The sequence below is a fragment of the Eptatretus burgeri genome, chromosome 11 (assembly GCF_056783735.1).
Source record: "Eptatretus burgeri isolate ZD-2024b chromosome 11, Ebu_testis_v1, whole genome shotgun sequence".
Taxonomy (NCBI): Eukaryota; Metazoa; Chordata; class Myxini; order Myxiniformes; family Myxinidae; genus Eptatretus; species Eptatretus burgeri.
The window spans coordinates 44,572,429-44,596,306 of NC_140971.1; the positions used below are offsets into that span (position 1 = coordinate 44,572,429).

Genomic DNA, 23,878 nt, shown 5'->3' on the forward strand with positions numbered 1-23,878 from the left:
GAAACAAATGCTATTGTCATCACCACCTGCCATTGCCTTCATTTCAATGTATTTCTCCTGATTTAGTCACTATATTTACTCCAGTGACTTGAGTAGTGGTAACCCAGATGGCGACATGACAGCCACACTTTTAACGGGTTATGGTCATTCTATGTATTTTCAGTTCAGTGTTTGTGGCGTGCGCCTTGTGCACAGGGACTGCCCTTGAGAGGTTTGGTTCCTTTTTAATCGGCTCATTTCCGTAAGATTAAGCTGTAACATAACATGCAGAACTGTGGTTGAAAAAAAACACACGAAGCTGCAAAGCCGAAACGCCGAGGCTTCAAAACCTTGTGAAGCCATTGGGTTTCATCTGACCATGAAGAAGACACCCCATGAGTAGATTGCTCATGGAAGATTTGTTCCGTTCTTTTGGTGAAATCTTAATCAAAGGTCTCTCTGATAACAATGTCTCTGATGAAGGTCTTTCTGATAACGATCTCTCTGAAAATGCTCTCCCTGATAACGCTCCCCTGATAACGCTCTCCCTGATAACGCTCTCCCTGATAACGCTCTCCCTGATAACGCTCTCCCTGATAACGCTCTCCCTGATAACAATCTCTCTGATAACGCTCTCCCTGATAACGCTCTCCCTGATGATGCTCTCCCTGATAACAATCTCTCTGATAACGCTCTTCCTGATAACGCTCTTCCTGATAACGGTCTCCCTGATAACGCTCTCCCTGATAACGCTCTCCCTGATAACGGTCTCTCTGATAACGGTTTCCCTGATAAGGGTCTCTCTGATAACGGTCTCTGATACTGATCTCTGATAACAATCTCTCTGATGAAGGTCTTTCTGATAATGGTCTCCCTGATAATGCTCTCCCTGATAACGGTCTCCCTGATAACGGTTTCCCTGATAAGGGTCTCTCTGATAAGGGTCTCTGATAACGGTCTCTGATAACAGTGTCTCTGATAACGGCCTCTTTGATAACGGTCATTCTGATAACAGTCTATTTGATCACGGTCTCTTTAATTATGGTCTCTCTGATAACGGTATATTTGATCACGGTCTCTTTCATTATGGCCTCTCTGATAACGGTCTCTTATAAATGATCTCTGATAACAGTCTCTCTGATAACAGTTTCTCTGATAACGGTCTCTGATAACGGCCTCTTTGATAACGGTCTTTCTGATAATAGTCTCTCTGATAACAGTCTATTTGATCACGGTCTCTTTAATTATGGTCTCTCTGATAACAGTCTCTCTGATACCGATCTCTGATAACAGTCTCTCTGATCACAGTCTCTCTGATCACAGTCTCTTTGATAATGGTCATTCTGATAACAGTCTATTTGATCATGGTCTCTTTAATTATGGTCTCTCTGATAACGGTCTCTGAGAACGATCTCTGATAACAGTCTCTCTGATAATGGCCTCTTTGATGAGGGTCATTCTGATAATAGTCTCTTTGATAACAGTCTCTGATAACGGCGTCTTTGATAATTCTCTCTGATAATTGTCTCTCTGATAACAGTCTCTCTGATAACGATCTCTGATAATGGTCTTCCTGATGACGATCTCATTGATAATTGTCTCTCTGATAACAGTCTCTCTGATAACGATCTCTGATAATGGTCTCTTTGATAATGGTCTTCCTGATGACGATCTCGTTGATAATGATCTCTTTCACAATGGTCTCTATAATAATGGTCTCTTTGATAATGGTCTTTCTGATGATGATCTCGTTGATAATGGTCTCTCTGATAACGGTCTCTCTGATAACGGCCTCTAATATGATCTCTTTGATAACGGTCTCTCATGACTGTCTCGTTGATAATGATCCCTTTCACAATGGTCTCTCTGATAATGATCTCTTTGATTACGGTCTCTGATAATGGTCTCTTTGATAATGGTCTTTCTGATGACGGTCTCGTTGATAATGATCTCTTTCACAATGGTCTCTCTGATTATGATCTCTTTGATAACGGTACATCTGATAACGATCTCTGACATTTTTTTTTATCGAATCACGTGAAAATGTACCTTCTGTATAAATCTGTATTCGTTATTTATATCCAATGCTTGCCGCCGTGATTATTTATTGCCGCCGTGAAAATAATTTCTCAAAACGCATTGATAACTGAAAACAGATTGATGAAACTGATTTCGATGAAGGAAGAGAAAAACACTATCTCATGACGTCACGACTGTTCCAAGAGGGATTTTCCATTGACGCGGTGGGTCGGGTTGGCGGTGGTGACGGTGGTGGGTCGGGTTGGCGGTGGTGACGGTGGTGGGTCGGGTTGGCGGTGGTGACGGTGGTGACGGTGACCGTTACATTTGATCTCCGAACCAGTGACGTATTTCCGCTTCCGACATTATTATATTCCAGCTCCCCACTTCCTGCGTTCCTGGCTTGCCTTTCGTTCTGAGGTAACGGGTTCTTACAGCTTTCCTTGATACAAGGTTTGTTTACAATGATAATGCGGTCAAAACCACAAACTGATAAATAAATCATTTACGACTGATGCTCGGTCATCGACGTCATTATATAGTTACAATAAGTATTTCCACCTCGGGGTTTTATAATAATCTTGCCTCGTCTCGTCATTCAGCGTTTATGGGTTTAAATAAGGTCGGGGAGAAACCGAGAATGTAATCCTGATTGGATGGTGTCGGGAACGTTGGGAGGATGAGAGTGTTCAGTGTGGTGAAGGTTTTTCGACGCAGGGGGTGGGTGCTTTGTATTGTATTGGAGGGGGTAGTGTGTGTAGGAGGGAGGGGAAGGGGGTAGTGTGTGTAGGAGGGAGGGGAGGGGGTAGTGTGTGTAGGAGGGAGGGGAGGGGGTAGTGTGTGTAGGAGGGAGGGGAGGGGGTAGTGTGTGTAGGAGGGAGGGGAGGGGTAGTGTGTGTAGGAGCGAGGGGTAGTGTGTGTAGGAGCGAGGGGGTAGTGTGTGTAGGAGCGAGGGGGTAGTGTGTGTAGGAGGCAGGGGGAGGGGGTAGTGTGTGTAGGAGGCAGGGGAGGGGGTAGTGTGTGTAGGAGGCAGGGGAGGGGGTAGTGTGTGTAGGAGGGAGGGGAGGAGGTAGTGTGTGTAGGAGGGAGGGGTGGGTGCTTTGTATTGTGAGGGAGGGGGTGGGTGCTTTGTATTGTATTGGAGGGGTAGTGTGTGTAGGAGGGAGGGGAGGGGTAGTGTGTGTAGGAGGGAGGGGAGGGGGTAGTGTGTGTAGGAGGGAGGGGGAGGGGTAGTGTGTGTAGGAGGGAGGGGGAGGGGTAGTGTGTGTAGGAGGGAGGGGAGGGGGTAGTGTGTGTAGGAGGGAGGGGGAGGAGGTAGTGTGTGTAGGAGGCAGGGGGAGGGGGTAGTGTGTGTAGGAGGGAGGGGGAGGGGGTAGTGTGTGTAGGAGGGAGGGGAGGAGGTAGTGTGTGTAGGAGGGAGGGGAGGGGTGGTGTGAAGGAGGGAGGGAGAGGGGGTTAGTGTGTGTAGGATGGAGGGGAGGGGGTAGTGTGTGTAGGAGGGAGGGGAGGGGTAGTGTGTGTAGGAGGGAGGGGGAGGGGGGGTTGAACACGAAAGCTTAGCTGAAGTGTTCTTGGATGTGGAATTGAATTGGGGATGCTGAAGTGTTCTGGGATATGGGATTGAGTTGAGGATGTTGAAGTGTTCTTGGATATGGGATTGAGCTGAGGATGTTGAAGTGTTCTTGGATATGGGATTGAGTTGAGGATGTTGAAGTGTTCTTGGATGTAGGTTTGAGTTGAGGATGTTGAAGTGTTCTGGGATATGGGATTGAGTTGGGGCTGCTGAAGTGTTCTTGGATGTGGGATTGAGTTGAGGATGTTGAAGTGTTCTTGGATGTGGGATTGAGTTGAGGATGTTGAAGTGTTCTTGGATGTGGGATTGAGTTGGGGCTGCTGAAGTGTTCTTGGATGTGGGATTGAGTTGGGGCTGCTGAAGTGTTCTTGCATGTGGGATTGAGTTGAGGATGTTGAAGTGTTCTTGGATGTGGGATTGAGTTGAGTATGTTGAAGTGTTCTTGGATAAGGAATTGCGTTCGGGATGTTGAAGTGTTCTTGGATATGGGATTGAGTTGAGGATGTTGAAGTGTTCTTGGATGTGGGATTGAGTTGAGGATGTTGAAGTGTTCTTGGATGTGGGATTGAGTTGAGGATGTTGAAGTGTTCTTGGATGTGGGATTGCGTTGGGGATGTTGAAGTGTTCTTGGATATGGGATTGAGTTGAGGATGTTGAAGTGTTCTTGGATGTGGGATTGTGTTGGGGATGTTGAAGTGTTCTTGGATAAGGGATTGCGTTCGGGATGTTGAAGTGTTCTTGGATATGGGATTGAGTTGAGGATGTTGAAGTGTTCTTGGATGTGGGATTGAGTTGAGGATGTTGAAGTGTTCTTGGATATGGGATTGAGTTGAGGATGTTGAAGTGTTCTTGGATGTGGGATTGTGTTGGGGATGTTGAAGTGTTCTTGGATAAGGGATTGCGTTCGGGATGTTGAAGTGTTCTTGGATGTGGGATTGAGTTGAGGATGCTGAAGTGTTCTTGGATGTGGGATTGAGTTGAGGATGTTGAAGTGTTCTTGGATGTGGGATTGCGTTGGAGATGTTGAAGTGTTCTTGGATATGGGATTGAGTTGAGGATGTTGAAGTGTTCTTGGATGTGGGATTGTGTTGGGGATGTTGAAGTGTTCTTGGATAAGGGATTGAGTTGAGGATGTTGAAGTGTTCTTGGATATGGGATTGAGTTGAGGATGTTGAAGTGTTCTTGGATGTGGGATTGAGTTGAGGATGTTGAAGTGTTCTTGGATGTGGGATTGAGTTGAGGATGTTGAAGTGTTCTTGGATGTGGGATTGAGTTGAGGATGTTGAAGTGTTCTTGGATGTGGGATCATGCGTTGGGGATGTTGAAGTGTTCTTGGATATGGGTTTGAGTTGAGGATGTTGAAGTGTTCTTGGATGTGGGATTGTGTTGGGGATGTTGAAGTGTTCTTGGATAAGGGATTGCGTTTGGGATGTTGAAATAATCTTGGATGTGGGATTGTGTTAAGGATGTTGAAGTGTTCTTGGATGTGGGATTGAGTTGAGGATGTTGAAGTGTTCTTGGATATGGGATTGAGTTGAGGATGTTGAAGTGTTCTTGGATATGGGATTGAGTTGAGGATGCTGAAGTGTTCTTGGATATGGGATTGAGTTGGGGATGTTGAAGTGTTCTTGGATGTGGGATTGCGTTGGGGATGTTGAAGTGTTCTTGGATATGGGATTGAGTTGAGGATGTTGAAGTGTTCTTGGATGTGGGATTGAGTTGAGGATGCTGAAGTGTTCTTGGATGTGGGATTGAGTTGGGGATGCTGTAGTGTTCTTGGATATGGGATTGAGTTGGGGCTGCTGAAGTGTTCTTGGATGTGGGATTGAGTTGAGGATGTTGAAGTGTTCTTGGATATGGGATTGAGTTGAGGATGTTGAAGTGTTCTTGGATGTGGGATTGAGTTGGGGATGCTGAAGTGTTCTTGGATATGGGATTGAGTTGGGGCTGCTGAAGTGTTCTTGGATGTGGGATTGAGTTAAGGATGTTGAAGTGTTCTTGGATATGGGATTGAGTTGAGGATGTTGAAGTGTTCTTGGATAAGGGATTGCGTTCGGGATGTTGAAGTGTTCTTGGATGTGGGATTGAGTTAAGGATGTTGAAGTGTTCTTGGATGTGGGATTGAGTTGAGGATGTTGAAGTGTTCTTGGATGTGGGATTGAGTTGAGGATGTTGAAGTGTTCTTGGATGTGGGATTGCGTTGGGGATGTTGAAGTGTTCTTGGATATGGGATTGAGTTGAGGATGTTGAAGTGTTCTTGGATGTGGGATTGTGTTGGGGATGTTGAAGTGTTCTTGGATATGGGATTGAGTTGAGGATGTTGAAGTGTTCTTGGATGTGGGATTGAGTTGGGGCTGCTGAAGTGTTCTTGGATATGGGATTGAGTTGGGGCTGCTGAAGTGTTCTTGGATGTGGGATTGAGTTAAGGATGTTGAAGTGTTCTTGGATAAGGGATTGCGTTCGGGATGTTGAAGTGTTCTTGGATATGGGATTGAGTTGAGGATGTTGAAGTGTTCTTGGATAAGGGATTGCGTTCGGGATGTTGAAGTGTTCTTGGATATGGGATTGAGTTGAGGATGTTGAAGTGTTCTTGGATGTGGGATTGTGTTGGGGATGTTGAAGTGTTCTTGGATAAGGGATTGCGTTCGGGATGTTGAAGTGTTCTTGGATGTGGGATTGAGTTAAGGATGTTGAAGTGTTCTTGGATGTGGGATTGAGTTGAGGAGGTTGAAGTGTTCTTGGATGTGGGATTGAGTTGAGGATGTTGAAGTGTTCTTGGATGTGGGATTGAGTTGAGGAGGTTTAAGTGATCTTGGATGTGGGATTGCGTTGGGGATGTTGAAGTGTTCTTGTATATGGGATTGAGTTGAGTATGTTGAAGTGTTCTTGGATGTAGGATTGAGTTTAGGATGTTGAAGTGTTCTTGGATGTGGGATTGCTTTGGGGATGTTGAAGTGTTCTTGGATGTGGGATTGTGTTGGGGATGTTGAAGTGTTCTTGGATAAGGGATTGAGTTGAGGATGTTGAAGTGTTCTTGGATATGGGATTGAGTTGAGGATGTTGAAGTGTTCTTGGATGTGGGATTGAGTTGAGGATGTTGAAGTGTTCTTGGATATGGGATTGAGTTGAGGATGTTGAAGTGTTCTTGGATATGGGATTGAGTTGAGGATGCTGAAGTGTTCTTGCATATGGGATTGAGTTGGGGATGTTGAAGTGTTCTTGGATGTGGGATTGCGTTGGGGATGTTGAAGTGTTCTTGGATATGGGATTGAGTTGGGGATGTTGAAGTGTTCTGGGATATGGGATTGCGTTGGGGATGTTGAAGTGTTCTGGGATATGGGATTGCGTTGGGGATGTTGAAGTGTTCTGTTTTCTTGGGTTGTGGGTTTAGAGTTGCTGGAGAGGGATGGTTGGGGGTGGAGTTTGTTTTGGGGTTGCTGACATGTTGTTTGCGGCGTGGTGGGTTTGGGGGTGCTTAAGCTCTTTTGGATGGTACTGTACCAGAGGATCATTTACCACTAGCCGAAACCCCGTCACAGACGGATTCCGTTCCATGAGCCCAATATGGCAACCAGTGGCATCTCTTGTAAGAGCCGGATCCCAGTCGATGTACTTCTTGGCCTTACCGAATGAGGCCTACAAAACGTCCTTGTACACGACATTTTTGGTGTGCACTACTCTTTGTGAAGAAGTCCCCTGATTTGGTGCACGTGTCTACTTTGACATACAAACACCATGTCAAAACTTCTCAGGTCACTGTCCCGAGAAAAACGTGACGCGACCGCTAGGAGGAGCACAAAATTGGTCCTTCAGTATTAATATATAGAAGATACAATGTTTCGTGTTACGTATTTTTGTGTCAAATTCATATTCTGAGGAAGTCAGCATGTGCAGAAGAGTTTTACATTGCAGACACTATTTACGAGGAGTGGAATTACACCTCAGTGGTAAAGGTCTGTCGACGACAGACGTAATGACGTCAGCGAATGACCGATAATGTCATGACGTCCTTTCGTCTCTCAGCGGTGATGTCACATGTCGCCATGTAAACGAATGCAAAACGAAAAGTGTTTATTCTGCTTCAGAGTTGAAGTCTGACTATTGCCACTATGTGCGATGCACTCTTTCAGGTACGAAGTTTCTTTCAGTCCAGGTCACAGTACCGAGAAAAACGTGACGCGACTGCAAGGAGGAGCACAAAATTGGTCCTTCAGTATTAATATATAGATTGCTGAACCTGTTTCCCCACTTTGTCTTGGTGAACTCGAAATATTTTGTGTTTTATAAGCATAAGAGTTGTTTATCATGTAATGCCTTTTCACATTCTATAATTCCCATCAATAAGTTCAGGAGAACCTCATAAAAAATCTGCTGATGAGATTGTAAAGCATTCTTGCTGCTGATTACATGTGTGCGTTTAGACGTTAGAGCTTCAAATGCAAATTTAGTTTGTCTTCTCAACTCGCTGAACTGTTGCTTTAGTTATGAGATTTAACATTCTCACTGCAGTTGGCCTTTACTCATTGAGGGGGAGGGGGATCGGTGAGGGTATTTAAAGGATGAAGTGAAGGGTGGGAGTTTGTGGGTGAATTTTAATGAGTGGAGACTTCCGCTTCATCACAAGACCTACACTGTTACTCTTCGTTTTTGTCTTGTTACAAAAGTGCTCATTGTTATATTAATTGTTATATTATGACCATCTACATCTATTGACTACAGAATGGGGCAGAGAAACGGGAGATTTAATATACTCAGTAATTTCATAAACATTTTGTATTCGCCAAATTACAAACATGCCATCTTAAAGTAGATAGCATGCCATTTATTCCTTGAAGATCACATCCTCGAGGTGATCTCCGTCTCTGCACAGGCATTCCTCTCGTCTTTAGAAGGGCACGCGGTAGAGCACACATCTCTGTCCGGATTCGGATCTTCACCTAAATCAGATCTATTCGTTCTTGTCACAAACCCAACCTGTCGACCAAGTTTCGTCAGAATCCATCCACAACTTTTTGACATATCCTGCGCACAAACAAACGGACGGGTGAAAACATTACCTTACTCCATCATGGATGGCAGAGATAAAAATAGCTCCGCAAAGTGGGCGTAACCCCTCAGCACATGCATTGTAAAAGGAAGCAGTGATATCACGATGATGCAGTCAGTTTGAGCACGTTGGACGTCATATCGAAAATCAAGCAGACTTCAAGATGGCTACCGTGGCGGCTCGTGAAAATCGCAGTGTGCCCATTTTCGAAAGGAACCTTCCTCGACTCAACTGCAACACACACACTGCAAAAATGGATTTAATCAGACAAGGCGTTCTCCTCGAAATCGACGGAAACCAAAATCAAGATGGCTGCCACGGTGGCCACACTGAAAATCGCAGCGTGCCCATTTTCGAAAGGAACCTTCCTCTACTCAACCCCAACACACCCTGCAAAAATGGATTTAATCGGACAAGGCGTTCTCAAAATCGACGGAAACCAATTTCAAGATGGCTGCCATGGAGGCCACACTGAAAATTGCAGCACGCCCATTTTCGGAAGGAACCTTCCTCTACTCAATCCCAACATACCGTGCAAAAATGGATTTAATGGGACAAGGCGTTCTCCTCGAAATTGACGGAAACCAAAAGTTGACGGACGCCTTTACGCCGCCGGACAATGCCTGTCACGGCAATACTCCTTTTTCAGCCCAATTCGGGCTGAGGGGTAATAAAAGGAGATGTGTGTTTGTGTTTGTCCGTGACACTTCATTCTAAAGCGTTCCTACCATTGTACTATTATAAAAATTCTTCTGTTGGGAAGCCAACAATTTATTTACTTGTTATGAAAGCTAACAATATTGTTATGGCCCAGGGTTCGAGGTTCACAATGATGGGAAGCACTTTAGTTTCTCCCAAACACCTGGTCCTGAGGCCGCCAACCACAGATAACTCCACGGTCCAACAGGCTGTTGTTCTTGCACAGCCATCGCTGCTTGATTTGGACTACCGGCCAAGCAGGCTTACACTTCAATGTTTCCGCTACACCTTTCTATTGGAACAGCAACATAATTCAAGGCCACACCCGAGGTGCCCTACCTAGTGTTGATCTGTCGAACAGAACAGATATGTGCAGCACCTGCAAACAAAGTAAAATCAGGTGGGGTACAGCTTCTCATCTAACTATGCTTGTACACTGTGTCGGACCAATAAAGGAAAGGACAACCAAGACAGATTTGAAATGACAACCAACATTTATTTACACACCCACAAGCAAGCAATCATTTAAAAGCGAGTATTTACAGGCAAAAGGCACAAAAGAGCATATTTTAACCAAAACACCTATTCTTATACAATCTTATTTACACAAAAGGCATATCGCCATCATTCAATCTCGGGGAAAGAAGAAGACTAGGAACAGAAGAAAACTAAAATGAAAAGGACGGAGTGTGGAGTCGACTCCCTTCCTTCACCTCACACAGCCCAACGGTGCTGTGCCAGTCCAAATATACTGGGGGAGGGGATTGGATGGGGAAAATGGGTAGTGGATTGGTGATGGGAGATGCAGATGGGTGTCTGAGACACCCAGAACAAGTAGTCAAGTCCTCTCTGGCATCTCCGGTATGCCCACGGCAAGCAGCTCACATGTGAACACCTTTCTGTTCCATGCTTCCACGACAGCAGCTCAAACAAATAGGCAAATTCCTCTCTGACTCTGAGGCATCCCTGGTATTCTAATGGCAAGGATCTCTGTTTCCTCCAGAGGAAAGTTCACTGCAATGCTGTTTCTGGTGTGTTCCATCCCCTCAAGCTGCTTAAGCTCTGCGTCGTCTTCTCCATACAAAGCAAACCAAGTTCTGGGCTGTTTATACAGTACTGCTCACAGGACAAGCTTTCAGGTCCGTTCCATACCTTCTGCTACTTTCAACTCCCATCAGTCCTCCGCCCCACACCCTTTCTCTGCTGCTTTCAACAGTCCCTCTTTTTCCCCATCAGTCTGCTGCCCCTACACCCCTCCTCTTTATGCTCCTTTCAACAATCTCTCCTTTACACCATCGGTCCATTTCCTCCTTTACTTTCTCAATCCACCAATCATCCCCTTCACCAGACCTCTCTTGACAATCCCTCCTTCAACCCTGTGGCTGTGCAATCGTTCCTCGGTCCGGCGGCATCCCTCTCCGTTTTCACTCCATTTGCGCATTGTTTGGATGGGCACTTTCGGTCCGTTTGTGGTCATTAATCCTTGCTGATCGGACTACCTTTACTGCATGGTACTGTCTATTCTTGCATGATTATTCATGGCACAAGGTGTGGCGCTTTTCCTGTGCATGGTGCGGTGTGGCACATCTGACCTGCAGGTTACAGTGGGGACTGTTAAATGTTGTCAGGTCAGGTTAGATCTTTGACCTGCTACAGGTACCATGTAAACCTGTACTAACCTGTTCCATGGTCGGGTTGGCGGCGACTAAACCGTCTCCCCCACCAGGTTTTCAGGTGAGGAGTGTGTTTGGATATGGACACCCAGCAGGATTAAAAACAAAACCTGTCAAAAGGCGGAGCTCCTTGTGAGCCAACGGCCATCCATATCTAGTGCCCAACTGTGTCTGCGGACGTCCTCCTGCAGTTGGGTTACTTTTTTATTAGGAGGTTGGTGGCAGGATTTGCACTCCAGCCACCGTAAAGCCCTTTATTCCGCAAAACACAAAAATGCAAAAACATCTGAAAACCCACTCCGTGAGAGTACCTCCTGTGCAGCTTCCCTTCGCAGGGCAGCTCACCGGATGACGGGATTGGGGCAAAGCCTTCGGGACCCCCAATCTTTGATGATAGGAGGGAAACCACGGGGTAACATCCCTGCGTCAGATTGCGGGAGAGTGTCGGATTGGTGCTGAGGTGTTGTCCACCAGACGGCGGTGTCCTTGGGTTAACCTGCGGCGGTCCCTTCGGGTGGGTGCCTGGAATGTCCTATCCCTAAGAGAGGATGATCACCTGTCTCTGTTATCATCTGAGCTCAAGCGTTTGGACATCGGGATTGTAGCTCTCTCTGAGGTTCGGAGACCGGATTGCGGCGAGATAATGGTGGGTGGTTACACCTACTATTGGTCTGGTCACTCTGATGGTTACCATACCCAAGGAGTTGCTGCAGCTGTGTCCAATAAGCTGACCCCAATGAAAATTGAGGTAACACCGGTCAACGAGCGTATTATGAGATTAAGGATTCGTCACTCCTTCAGTGTCATTTCCCTGGTCTCTGTTTATGCTCCGACTGAGGCGAGTGATCTCACCCTGAAGGATGCATTCTACGCCACGCTCGAGTCTGTGGTTGATCAGTGCCCCAGACGAGATACACTTCTAGTCTTGGGGGATTTCAATGCATCGACTGGACCTGATAGGGATGGTTATTAGATGTGTGTTGGTCCCCATGGGTCAGGAACTATGAACCAGAATAGCACTAAGTTCCTTGACTTTGCAAGAAGTCATGGACTTAGGGTGGCTGGTTCATGGTTTCAGCGCCCACAAGCTCATCGCTGGACTTGGTATTCCAACGCTGGCGGTGTGGCAAAGGAGATTGACCATGTCCTCATTGACGCTCGTTGGAGGATGATCCAGAACTGCAGGGTCTACCGGAGTGCTCAGTTCCTCAATACTGACCACAGGCTTGTTGTAGCAACTCTAAAGCTGCACCTTAAATCCTGGAGAATGATTCCATCCCAGCCTAGGCTGGATGTTGGCAAGCTCAGGGATGAGAGAGTAGCTGAGGAGTTTGCGAACAGGCTGAGTGGACACTTGGGGGGTCTGGGTGCTTTGGGGGGTCCTGAACAGTTGTGGAGTGCCTTCAAGACCACCGTCCTTGATGTTGCCGGTGGATGTCTTGGAACTCACCGCAGGGCAAAGAAGAATTTTGTCTCAAGGGACACTGGATACCATTTACCAAAGTTGCAGGGCCAGGCTGAATGGCAGAGCTGAGCTGTTCAGGGAGCTGAGGCGTAAAACTGTACGTGCACTGAGGGTGGACAAGGAGGCCTATGTGCGAGGAATCTGTGAGGGGGTAGAGCATCACCTGTGGACAGGTGATTCTCGTCCCGCTTGCAGGGGAATTCGCGCATTGCGTTCATCCAAGCCCATCCCTCGGAGCACTGCAGTTAGGGTAGAGAGTGGTGGGCTCTTGACAGAGGAGTCTGAAGTGAAGGCCCGCTGGGCCGGTTACTTTGAGCGGTTGTACCAGGCTGATCCCCCAGCTGTTGAGTTGGACGTCAAGGGTGTTACAATCCCTGTTGCTGACCCTCAAATCAACTGTGGTCCACCTTCGCTTGTGGAAACACGGGCTGCGGTGAACCAGTTGAAACGGGGCAAAGCTCCAGGGATCTGTGGCATCCATGCTGAACTTCTCAAGGCTGGTGGAAATGCTGCACTCATGTCATTGCATGCAGGTTTGTGCTCTGCCTGGAACACAGGCATCATCCCAACTGATTGGAAGAGGGGCCTTGTTGTTCCTCTCTGGAAAGGGAAGGGTGATCGCCAAGACTAAAACAACTACCGAGGGGTGACGCTGCTCTCAGTGCCGGGCAAGGTCTTTGCTCGGATAATTCTTGATCGGGTTCGCCACCATCTGCTTGAGCACCAGCGTCCAGAGCAGTCAGGCTTCACACCAAAGAGGTCAATGATTGACCGTATCCTTGCTCTTCGTGTCCTCACCGAACGCAGACGAGAGTTTCGGCAGGGGCTGCTTGCAGCCTATGTTGATCTCTGTAAAGTGTTCAATTCAGTGATTCGGGATGTCCTCTGGAGGATTCTTGGTCTTCTTGGGGTGCCACCAAAACTGATCGATCTGATGTCTGAACTCTACTCTGGTACTGAGAGTGCTGTGAAGCGTCGTGGTTCCATCTCTGACTTATTTCCAGTTGTTACTGGAGTTTCTCAGGTGTGTGCTGGCCCCCACACTTTTCAGCACTTGTCTGGACTGGATTTTAGGGAGGATGTCGGAGAGATCATGCTGCTGGGCATTGTTTGGGAATGTCAAGATCTCAGACCTTGATTTTGCAGATGATGCAGTCATCTTTGCGGAGACTTTAGATATCCTTTTGGGGGCCCTCGAGGTGCTGAATGAGGAGTCGGAGCCGCTGGGATTACGGGTTTCTTGGGTCAAAACTAAGATGCAGGCTTTCGGTGACATCTTGGATGCTGCTGTCCTGTCTGTGTCTGTTTGTGGTGAGGATGTTGAGGTCGTGGAGAGATTCACTTACCTTGGCAGTGATATTCATGTCTCTGCTGGCTGTGAGCAAGAGGTCAATAGACGTCTGGGTCGGGCCTGGAGAGTCATGGATTCACTGGATCATGGGGTGTGGCGCTGCCGGTACCTGTGCGGGAGGACGAAAGTCCGAGTCTTCAGGTCCTTGGTACTTCCAGTCTTGCTCTCTGGATGCGAGACTTGGACTCTGACCAAGGATCTGAGACGTAAACTTAATTCCTTTGGTACCAGGTCTCTTCGGAGAATCCTTGGCTATCGCTGGTCGGATTTTGTGTCCAACGAGCGGTTGCTGAGAAAGACTAGGATGAGATTTGTTACCTGCGTAGTCCGTGAGCGTCAGTTGCGGTTGTATGGACATGTGGCTCGTTTTCCTGCTGCTGATCCTGCTCACCAGATTCTCTCAGCGAGAGAATCTCATGAGTGGAGGAGGCCAGTGTGCCGACCACGTGCCTCGTGGTTGCAGCAGGTTGACCATCATCTCAAGGAGATGGGGATGAGCCTGGCATCTGCCTAGGGGATGGCCAGACGGAGGCCCCTGGAGTACCGGCGGAAAGTGGACGCAGCGACTCGCTGTTCTGGCACATGCTCCCATACCTGACCTGACCTGAGAAATGAACACTTGCACATGAGGGAGGGAGTGGGTTCTCTCATCGTGCCCTTTGCTGTGTGAAGTGAGGGGTGGGGGCTGCATTGAAAGTTCCCTCAGAATGATGTGGCATTTTCCACAAGCTGCATCATGGACCTGCTCACATCGGATGTGGACCAATGAGGAGGAGGTTCGCACGAGTTGAGACAGCGATATGAAGAAGAAGAAGATGTGAGTGTAATATGAGACAAACAAGCAATGTCCTGCAGTGAGAAAGGAGCTCGGAGCTGGTCCTCGTCCTTGTGAAAAAAGCCATGTCCTCGGAGCAGAAAGGAGCTCAAAGCTTGTCCTACGACGAGCAGAAGGCTCAGAGACTCGAGAAAGTAACATCCTTGAGGGGGTAGAAACTGAAGCTGAGGTTAGAGGAGGGTGTGTCGCATATCTTGCACATTGAAGAGGACTTGCCTCAGGTTTTGAACACCTCAGGGATTCCATCATGCTGAATCGCAACTACCCATCTTCCCCATCTTTCCCCCGCATTCTCCAGCATACTTGGACTCTGGTGCAGCCGTGTTGAGCTATGTGAGGTGAGGAAGAAAAGAATAGACCCTACTTTTCTTTTCTCTGTGCTTTACTTTTCTTCTCAAATTCTGCTTGTTCTCTTCTTCTTCTCCCATGAATGAATGATTGCCAAGTCTCTTGTATAAGAAAGAATATGTATTTGGTAAATCTGCTCTTATGTGCCTTTTACGCCTTTTGCTTTCTGAACTGTGTAAGTACGTCCTTTTAAATGATTGTTTGTTGTCATTTCCAATCTGTCTTGGTTGTCCTTTCCTTCATTGGTCCGACACGGTGTACAAGTATAGTTAGATGTGCAGTTTTACCCCACCTGATTTACTCTGTTAGCTGGTGCTGCACTTATCTGTTCCGCTCGGCAGAAGATCACCAGGTGTGGCATTGAGGGCTTGGCCTTGAGTTAGGTTGCTGTGCCAATAGAATGGTATCGCAGAAACCTTAATGTGTAACCCTGCTAGGCCGGGAGTCTAAGTCGAGCGGCTACGGCTGTGTAAGAACAACAGCCCAAAGGACTCTGGAGGTATCTGGTGAGCAGCCTCAGGACCGGGTGTTTTGGAGAAACTCAAGCGCTTCCCCTCATGGCGGACCTCAAACCCCAGGCCGTAATAATATTGTTAGCTTTCAAAACGAGTAAATCTATTGTGGGCTTTCCAACTCAACCCTACCTTTGTGCTGACAGTATTAGAACCTATGAAGTACATCTGCCATTTCAAGTAATTCCAACCAAAAAACAGTTGGGTGTTCCTTTATTCTCATTGAACTGTGACATTTGGTTTCTGAGTGCATGAACATGTAGTTAGAGAGCTGGCTGAGCTTCATTCTCAAATTTGCGCCCAAAAGGTTTGTTGATCTCATTGGCCAATGAAGACCATCTGATTTATAAAAAGTGATTTCTTAAGTGCGGCTAAGGATTATTTGATCCTTCAAGTAGACCCTTCTAGCCCTTCCAATCTAAACATCGTGCCCAAACTGCCCCTTTGGTATTTGGACACACAGTGTGAGATGTGTTTTAATTACATTTGTTAAGAAGTTTTAATCCCTGGGGTTAACGGATAAGAAAGGGTTAATTAAGGGTTCATAAAGAGTTCAATCTCAATTTGGCGCCCAACACCCGTTCTGATCTCATAAGATTGCTTCACCCACCCACTAACTAAATTCATCACTTAAGAACGATTTTTCTCTGAAGTTTACGGATAAGAAGGGTCTTAAGGGTGCAAGGGTCTTCACATAGCATCTGGAATACAAATTACAACCACATTCTGAATGCCTGGTTCCATTGCATTGTCTTCATCGACAACCGTTTTTTGAACGTCGAATACGCTCCGGAGGTGTATATATAAATTAGGAAATAGATGAGAAAATATAAATTTGTGTGACAGGGTTAAAAATTTTCACTTTTTTGAGATCCACTTCTACCAGTACAGGCAGCATTTTCCGGGCCGATCTTGACAATGAGAGGATTCGCAAACTGAGAAATCCTCTACTCATCCGGTATATGCTTAAAGTTTACACGAACTTCGCCGGTGTATCACCGTACAAATAAACAAATTAGATAAGACCAGAATAATCTCCACTTGTCTTTCGACACGTCTCCGATGACCAGCACCAACAGCTGTAGCTCGGCCCATGTATGGCATGGCACCCACTGAGCTGACTGATTTGTTTTTCGCCATGAACCGGCAGAACTACGCGAGATGGATGGCCAAATACCATTTGGATCTCATGAATATAGAAATTACGCATCCAGGATTGACCAACAGACTGAACGCTGGAGCGTTCTCGGTGAGAAGGATCAATAACGAGTTTGCACGCCTTCCAGTTGACCTCACATTAGAGCAGACAGTCAATGCAGATGCAGCATCGAGGATGACTGGATTCACATTGGCGACAAACAACTACACTGCGCGCGTTCGTTGGAGTGTCACGAAGGGCAGTCATGCAGCAATTGCAAGTGAGGCCTTAGCTATGGCTGGACTGGTACATCATAGCGACACTCAAATGGAACTCAGTCCATCGAGAATCAAACGCAACAATGAGGATCTCAAGCGAATCACCTCAAGCATTGTCTCGTCGGTAAATCCATTCGCCTTCGATACCGATGCGCCGCAAATCAATATCAGCACAGGGAAGAGTGTCTCCGTTGCCATCAATAATTCTCTGCTCAGTGTACCACAGGAAGGTCGCAGGATGCATGAGAAATTCGTTCGCGAATGCCTTGATGATCCGACATGCTTTGAGCGACCTATTACCCGCAACAAACTTTTGACATTCGCGAAACAGTGCATAACCAACCGACGTGCCCCACAGAACTCAAAGGAGGCAGAACTGAAATGTACAAGCCAGTTACTCGGAAGACTAGCCTTCATCGCGGCTAAGGCCGAAGTGGACCTCGAATTCCTTTTCACATTTCCACTCACACCTGTGCCGCTGTCTATATGTAAGTGCGATGGTTCAATGGTGCATACAGCAAAGAGCGCCCTTTTTGACAAGCTGGAGAAAACGGTACCTGATCACGGCCATCCGAATGATGTGAAGGTACATCTGATCGATGGAAATTTTCTCCTTCACTCTCTACCACCAAACCTACCACCGACTTACGGTGGCCTGTCACGGGGTATCCTCGTTGTGGCCTTATCTCACCAGTCAAAACGTATAGACATAGCGTTTGACACTTACGAGGAATCTTCTATTGAGGACTGCAAACGGGAAAGACGAGGAACCGAAGAGCAACGTTACGTTATCAGTGGCCCGGACCAGATAAGACCGAAGAACATTGAGAAAGCTCTGAAATCGAGTTCCTTCAAGAGAGGTCTACCGGAATTCATGATGGATGACTGGGCTGGGGAGCAGTACCAACACATTCTGGAAGGAAGAATTGTTTTCCTCGGTGTCAACGGTAAATGTGCCAAGTTTTCTGTTGTGAATGGTGGAGTGCAGAAATAATTAATTCAAGATCTGTTCTGTAATCACCCAGAGGCAGACACGAGATTGTGCTTCCATTTGACAGTGGCTGACCTTGATTGTCAAGATGGTGACATTGTAGTATGTGCCTCGGACACCGACATACTGGTGATTCTCCTTCACCATGTTCATCGATTTACATGTACAATTTGGATGGAAGTTGGGACGTCCGGTAAGGATAATCGACGCTACGTGAATGTTACTAATGTAGCAGTGCAAATCGGTCCGGATGTGTGTGCAGCTCTGCCTGGCGTGCATGCATTCACGGGATGCGACCACACATCAGCATTCGCAAGGAAAGGGAAGAAACGGCCGTATGATATAATGTGTGCCCACGACAAGTTCATTCGGTGTTTTTGATCCCTCAGCTACAAAGAGCCGGACGATTAAATGTTTGCCGTCCTCGAGGAGTTCGTCTGCCTCATGTATGGTGCGAAAAAGACCACGACGCTGAACAACTACTGATTCGATGTTGTCAATTGCACGTATAACCGCAAATCGAATTCCATGCGACCGTTCGACAAACTGAAGAGCATCGAAGGCAGCAGCATCCCGCCTTGCTCAGCTGAGTTGCGGTCACATAGTGTAAGGACTGGATTTGTGGCTACAATGTGGGGCAGTTCCCACCTGGCCACCATACCGAAATCTCCAACTGCGGGATGGGAAATCGTTGATGGTCACTATCAAGTCATCTGGTTTGATGGACATCAACTGCCCCAGGTGCTTGTTCCAGAAATACCAGTTGAAATGGACGCTGACGGTGATCCATCCAGAACGGATGATCTGATGATCGATTCATCATCCGAAGGTGAAGCAAGAAGTGATGATGATTATGACGATGATGATGAATTATTATGATAGTGATAATTCTGATGGGTGAATGAGCCAAAATACCTGAAATCTCAAGCCTGTTTAGGTGGGCCGAGATCCTCAAAGTTATTTTTACTTTGTAATGGTCAGTAATTTTTATTCGTTATAGTCTCTGATATGTAGCACGTTTAGTTTTTGATAACCTATCATATTATTCGTATAGCTGGCTCTGATTCAGAGAACAGTTCAGAAGTGGAGTCGAGACACGCATCTGGAGTTTGTTAAAAAAAAAATGCATCTGTTCGTGTACCAGACGTCAACCCATCTTCGAGCACATTCGACAGATTTCTTATATCATTCTGTGTTTACGGCATTGTCATGTCATCTCCCTCTGACTTAGCACAGGGACGATATTTTGTAGTAACCTAATAAAACTCATCATGACAGCGACAGTGCATCGTATAGTCATCCTCTTCACTTTCAATTTCCTGATGTTATGTTCATTTTTCGACCCCCAATGTGTTGAATTGTCTCCCGGTTATCACAACATGGCCCGTCAGTGTATATCAAATCGATTTCACTGAGAATGTTGTGTGTTCATCTTGCATTTGATGATCATCGTGCCACATATATTACAATGCACATTAGAATCAACATAGACTACACCCGCGTCGTCGCTTTTTTTTCATTATCTCAATGTGCCCTCTGCCTCTCGTGTTTCCTTCTCCGGCAATGTGAAGACCCTTGCGCCCTAAAGACCCTTCTTATCTGTAAACCCCAGACAAAAATCGTTCTCAAGTGATGAATTTAGTAACTGGGTGGGTGAAGCAATCTTATGAGATCAGAACGGGTGTTGGGCGCCAAATTGAGATTGAACCCTTATTGACCCCTTAATTAGCCCTTTCATATTCATTAACCCCAGGCACTATGGTTTCTTAAATGGTTGTAATTTGTGTTTTTTGTAACTATCTATAGACCCTCATCATGTAAATGAATGGGCGTCAGCTCAATCAAATTATTTTTCCAAGGGCTCTGTGAAGACCCTTGCGCCCTTATGACCCTTCTTATCCGTAAACCCCAGACAAAAATCGTTCTAAGTGATGAATTTAGTTGGTGGATGGGTAAAGCAATCTTATGAGATCAGAACGGGTGTTGGGCGCCAATTTGAGATTGAACTCTGAATGAACCCTTAATTAGCCCTTTCTTATCCGTTAACCCCAGGGATTAAAACTTCTTAAATGTAATTAAAACACATCTCGCACTATGTGTCCAAATACCGAAGGGGCAGTTTGGGTGCGATGTTTAGATTGGAAGGGATAGAAGGGTCTACTTGAAGGATCAAATAATCCTTAGCCCCAAGAAAGCCGCACTTAAGAAATCACTTTTTATAAATCGGATGGTCTTCACTGGCCAATGAGATCAACAAACCTTTTGGGCGCAAATTTGAGAATGAAGCTCAGCCAGCTCTCCGACTAATGTGTTTCTGCTGATTTGATCAACACTAGTTGTTCTGCTCCAGTTGTTTTTTCTTAATAATTATTCAATATCATCTCTTCAGAGAATGGTGTCGTGTTCATCAGTGCACCATCCTGCATATGCTGGGGTGCACCATCCTGCATAAACCAGGTCATGCTGAGCTGGTTTGTGGTGACCTTTTGGGCTAGATCATTCTGAAACTTCTAGAGCAAGGTCCAGTCGCGCTCACCATTGATTGTCACCATCCTGCTGTTGTCATTCTCAAACCAGTAAGACCCTAGCATTCCCCATCTGGCATTGAAGGTGCAGAAGCATGTGACCTTAGGCCCTTTCAGGTACCTCTCGGTGATCTCAGGTGGTTCTGCCCCCCCCCACCCCCCCCCCCAGAAAATGTTGTTGTGGTTGTTGATGGTACTGTTCAAGTGGAAATAGGCTTCGTCACTGAACCAGATCAGGTTGATCCTGTTTGGGTACCGCTCAGTCCTGTCACTGAGCCATTTTCACATATCAAGTCTCCTTGTCATGTCATCTTGACTCAGTGTATGCCTAATAGAGATTATGTATGGTGAAAGCTTACAGTTCCTTTGTGAGGATACGCCAGACTGATGTTGGGTTCGATGCCTAGCTCCTGGGAGCATCAGTGGTTGGACTTCTTCGGACTGTCTACTGTAGAATCCTGTACAGCGTTGATGTTGGCTTGGCTCTTGGTTACTGATGCTGGCCTGCTGCTGTTGCCCTTGCTCTGGTTGTGCACTGTACCCTTGTGCTCAAAATGTTGCACGATTTGTGGGTCCATCACGTGTTCTGAGGTCGTATTCCCGGCAGAACCTCTGGCATATGATTTAGTCTCGTACCACAGAGCCACCACTTTTGTCTTCTGCTTCACTATCAATGTCATAGTTGAGCGATGGAGCTAGAAATCCCAGGGAACAAACACTACGATAACACCACCAAACCCTGAAAAGGAAAACGGTACAGGTCAAAAAACAAAGAAATGGCCGGAAGTCACAGTTTTATCAATCTTTTTGAAACACCCGGTTGGCCGATATCGGCAGATTGGAGTTGGTGTGATTACCGATGACAGTACGGACTGTTTGCAACCCAAAAACCTGGAGTAGCTTTTACCTTTGTTTTGGGGGATTTCAATGAACAAATTAAAAAAGCAATGTTGCATTATAGACATTTCAACGAGATGTACAAAAACATTAATCTTTATAAACAGCTGCATGTGACGAGTGGGAAAAAATAAAATTTATATATATATATATATATATATATATATATATATATATATATATATATATATATATATATATATATATATATATATATATATATATATATATAGCTCTTATTTAGAAAACATTAATATGGCAAATGGCTCTGACATCGGGTGCAACCTTATATATTGTTGTGGCCACTGGTACCGAGACACCAGCTTGTCACTCAGGGGGATTAATCCCCGGTTGTTCTCGGTAGAGCTGGACCTGGGGCCACCCCTCACAATTAACGTTGTGGCACGGTGGGTTGTTTTAGAACCACGAACGCCACCCAGCTAACCACGAGTTCCAGTGTCCACTGTCTAATTATGCCATTTAACTGGAGGTCACGTGGTTACCTGAGCGGGGAGCGTGCCCTCGGCAAAGCACCAATGTTATCTCAATTAGGTTTTAATTAGGGCGGCCGAGCGTTTTAACCGCTGGTGCGTGCCGACTATTTTTGGTCAAATCTGTGGTAATTACCTCCCAGTCTATTTCAGTTCGGACAATGCCAGACCAATGGAAGGAAAGGACAAACACGGACAGGTTGGAAATCGACAAATGATTTATTAATAATAAAAAAATTAACTGGAACTGCCGCTTTATAACTGCTGGCAGTGATGCAACGATCATTGAAGTCTCATGTTGTTTCAAAGGCTAACATCTGGGTACCTGGTATCCAGACGTTCGCCTTTGATACAACATGAGACTTCAATGATAGTTGCAAAGTTTCATTTCGATAGAATAAGTGGTTCCAGAGAAAACATTATTTAATATTTTTCTTGAATCAAACATGGCTGCCAAACCATGTGACCTATCGATTATTCATTTGCAAACTTATATTCACTACCCTTGAGCAATACATATGTGAAGTTTCCCCTTGATCTGTCGAGCCGTTCTGTCGATGTTTTAAGGTTTTGGGATTAATTCAATATGGCCACCAAACCATGTGACCAATCAATAAGAAATTAACGAACTTGTAAAAGGATGTTATGGGGAATGTGCGTGTAAAGTTTTGCCTTAATCTGTCCAGCCGTTCTGTAGAAGAAGATTTTAAAAATTTATGAATTTTCAATCCAATATGGCTGACGAACCATGTGACCTATGACATCATAAATTTATATTCTGCCTCCAGTGGAGTAAGGGAACAGGTCGGTGAAGAGTCGTGTTAATCGGATAAGGTGCGTTTTTCTATCCAAGATGGTCACCAATCCATGTGACTTGTGATGGAATAATTTTTTACCGTATATACAGACATGGTGGGAGAGAATAGTTGCAAATTTTTGCTTGGATAGATTAAGCAGTTCCAGAGAAAACATTATTTAATATTTTTCTTAAAACCAACATGGCTGCCAAACCATGTGACATCAATTATTCATCAACAAACTTGTAAAAGGATGTCATGAGGAATGTGCTTGTAAAGTTTCGCCTCAATCTGTTCAGCCCTTCTGGAGAACAAGATGCTTGAAGGTTTTAGGGTAAATTCAATATGGCCACCAAACCATGAGACCCATCAATAAGAAATTTAATAAACTTGTAAAAGGATGTCATGGGGAATGTGCGTGTAAAGTTTAGCCACAATCTGTTCAGCCATTCTGGAGATGTTTTTAATTAAAAAAAAAAAATAAAATAAGATGGCTGCTGAAATCAGTCACCTATAACGTCAGAATTTTTTTTCTCTGGTGAATTGTGTAGATGATGCTCAAATTTCAGATTTTTCCCATGCAACGTTCTACTTCACGAATTTTGACCGGATACTACTTCACCGATGACGTCACGAAAAAATCACCCGTTCCGCATGGGGAGTTCATTAAAATGTATGAAGCGAATTTTTTTTCCATTGCACTGTTTCAGAGATACGGAGGTCCAAAGTTTATTGGTTTTATCAAGATGGCGCCCATACCACGTGATATATGGCATCATAATTATCAATTAAGTATGCTATCCAAAAATATACATACCATGGTGAAAATTTCGTGACTATCCGACTTGCCGTTCCTGAGAAAATGATTTTTAGAGCGAAAAAAACCCGAAAATCGCCAGCGGTAAAAGAAAAATAAGAAATAAACAAGACAAACAATCAGTTACCCAGTCCATTGACTTTTTAATTATTAGGGTTAATAAAGAATAAATTTCAAAGCAAAATCAATCAAAATGCCAGGAAAGAGACAAATAGCAGATGCATATTTGGGGGGGGGGGGTTGACTTACTTTCAGCTAAACACAGACAAGGGTACCCAACAGATCATTCGGGGGGGGGGGGGTTGACTTGCTTTCAGCTAAACACAGACAAGGGTACCCTACAGATCATTCGGGGGGGGGGGGGGGGAAGAATCGTCTCGCTCACCAGAGTCGTCGTCCATGAAGTGAAAACGTCCTGAAATATGTGCGTACGTGTCACGTCC

At 45.6% G+C, this 23,878-nt stretch overlaps 1 protein-coding gene across 5 annotated transcripts in view; it reads left to right on the top strand.

Moving 5' to 3' along the window:
* The first annotated feature begins 2,267 nt into the window (after nucleotides 1-2,267).
* Nucleotides 2,268-23,878, top strand: part of GOLM2 (golgi membrane protein 2) — a 111,764-nt gene continuing 90,153 nt past the window's right edge. For 3 of the 5 annotated variants that reach the window (XR_015049276.1, XM_085846281.1, XM_085846285.1), the window contains exon 1: nucleotides 2,297-2,451. The gene's annotated coding sequence lies outside the window, so the exon portion shown is untranslated. Of the gene's footprint in view, nucleotides 2,452-2,508; nucleotides 2,719-23,878 lie in introns of those variants that run through there. The other 2 variants (XM_085846282.1, XM_085846284.1) reach the window with 2 other exon arrangements.